This window comes from Anopheles darlingi, chromosome 2 (assembly GCF_943734745.1).
Source record: "Anopheles darlingi chromosome 2, idAnoDarlMG_H_01, whole genome shotgun sequence".
Taxonomy (NCBI): domain Eukaryota; kingdom Metazoa; phylum Arthropoda; class Insecta; order Diptera; family Culicidae; genus Anopheles; species Anopheles darlingi.
Genome location: NC_064874.1, coordinates 40,876,903 through 40,879,402, shown reverse-complemented (window position 1 = coordinate 40,879,402; position 2,500 = coordinate 40,876,903). Strand labels below are relative to the sequence as shown.

The following is a 2,500-nucleotide window of genomic DNA, read 5'->3' as shown; positions in this document are numbered from 1 at the left end:
CAAGTGTGGAGGTGCTTACGGTCGATGGATCGGACTATCGATAGATAGATCACGTTATTCATCGTCTTGGCGGAATAGAGAGTCCTTCTCTTCACTGTTGTCCCGGGCATGTTTGAACAGCGGGAGCTATCAATGTAGCTATTGTTAATCGTAATCTGACATTCCCCAACCCTTCTCGGTACGGAAATGTATTGGACTGGTTAACGTTAACGTTCAGCTAACGTTACAACAATATTGGTATAGACAATATTCTTGTAGCTTTAGTCGCTGTTGTACTGTAATTGTTGCTTTGTGAATACTATCTTCTGCCATTTCGTCAAATTTGATACGGTGTTTTTCTTCTGTTTCTTACTCGCAAATGGTTTAGTTTTCGTGTTTCTTCGTAGATAACTGAAAACAAAATTCCTTCCTGTTGATGTTTGTGCTCAATTACTACTCGATTATTATACTGTGCTTCCCGAGCCTAACGTACACTAATTTCCTTTGACGCTTTCATGGCGCCACTCCACTTTCATTCACCGTTGGCGCGGATACGACACGCATTCAGTTGCATTTGTTCGTTTGATTTGTTATTAACCATCAGTGCGCCATTGTTCAGGTAGCTATATGGTACTAAGGTAATCATTATCTACGGCACTGTGGTCGGCTTTACTGCTTTCGTTTTCGCTCTTCATCGTACGTAAAAGCATGGAAAGTGTAGGATGTAGTGCCATCTTCCTCTTACGCTCCGTTTTAACAAAGCTATTTGTTTGCACCAAAAGGTGGAAACCTCTTACTATCTTTACTCGGCCAGCCTAGGCCATTCAGCTTCTGAAACGTAGGAGTTCACCGACACTCGAGTCGCGGAACGCGAAAGTCGAAGTGGGGTGAAATTGGGCAGCTTAACGTCTCAATGGGACACTTCCTTATGTTCGCGAGTTACGCAGTCGCCTTGTCTTTATTGCCGAAAATCGCCGAAACCGGAAATTTGCCAATCGAGAGCTGCGCGCAGCCAGCCGGTTGCTGCCCGCCAAACGACCCGAAGCACTATGGTAACACACCGTGGCTTCTCTTGCGGCGTACACCGCTGTTGCGCTTTGGCGGTGGCCAAATGAAACGGGATGGGGTGTAGCAAGAGACCGTCTGGCCTGGTCCGGCCCGGTCCGCAATGCATCTGTTGGTTTCTGTTTACTTCCTGGCAAACTAGGTCGCCCTGTTGTCCGCTAATGCAATTATGTGGCGGTGCTATGATCTGCTGAACTCGGCTTGAATTTGAGTAGCTTAGCAAATTCGCGAAGCGAATGAGACGGACATTAGCTAAACCCCGAAGCATGGACCATTGTTTCTATTGTTTCGAAGAGGCCACTCCCCACCACAGAGGCCATTTGGGAAGGTACGTCATTGTACCGGCTGAACAACAGCCACTGGAAGTCTGCCTTCCGTGTGACACTGTCACTGACTGCCACTGTCTCTGCTACAGTTTGTGGTTTTCAAGCACGGAGAGGCATTTGGCCGCCCGTTCGGTGGTTGGTTGGGAACATTGTCAAACGCTTTCGCCAGGCTCGTGATTTGCATTTTATCCGCTCAAATTGAATTAGCAATTCGGGACAGCAACTACTCACTCTCTGCCCCGAACCTGCCATTCACTTACTCTTGTGCTGCTGTGGTGGTACGCGGTATGCGTGCCCATGGTTCGCTTCATTTCACCTCGTTACGACAAATACGTTTATGAATGTGCGATATGCATATATCGCCCGGCTATTGCACCCCGAACGAGTGCGGTGACAGAGTAACCGGACTTTTAGACTTTTACTTCGTTCCTCCCTTTGCGGTCCTATACATATCGTCGCATCCCTTTATCCGGTTTGGTTTCTTTCACCGAAACATAAATGAATCTTTACGCGCTCGCATGGTGTGGGTTAATGGAGTGTGGAAAACGTTTCTTTTCCAGGAATGTTGTGGTGGAAAGTTGTACATCCCATCTTTGTACAGTGAACATGATAAATCACGAGTAAATTGTTGAGGCGACTAATTGATCAGATTCGTGATGCAATTTATTATATTTCTTTTGTTATTTGTAAGATTCTTTAAATCAATCTCACAATTAAACGCCATTATAGTCGACACAAAAGCAATTTGCTATGGTATCATGTGTGTAATGGGCATAGATCTTCACTAAATTCTCACGCGGGGGCCTGCTCCCTTCCCTATGCCGAACTTTCCAATTATCGTTCGCAAACAGGTGATGTATGCGGTAAATTAACTAACCCGTCTGTGGCAATGGCTTCCTCCTCTGTTTCAACGTGGTACTATCCCGGATCAGTGCCTCCAGTAGAGACCCTACGGTCGGCTAGAAACTAATTCAATTAGCCCGAATGAACACCAGCAACGTACAGTTAGCATACGCGCATACCAAGCACGCCGTGAAGTGCCGGCGTGAGATCTAACGGGGCACCGGGAGAAGTGTCTGCCACGCACCCAATTGACCGAGCGCTCGAAGTGAGGCCGATCGATCAGTTTG

General features: G+C 46.9%; 1 protein-coding gene across 4 annotated transcripts in view; it reads left to right on the top strand.

The window, feature by feature from the left end:
• The window catches only part of LOC125949222 (spectrin beta chain, non-erythrocytic 1), a 55,766-nt gene that overhangs the window by 36,943 nt on the left and 16,323 nt on the right, over positions 1-2,500 (top strand). The gene's annotated exons all lie outside the window — the stretch shown is intronic.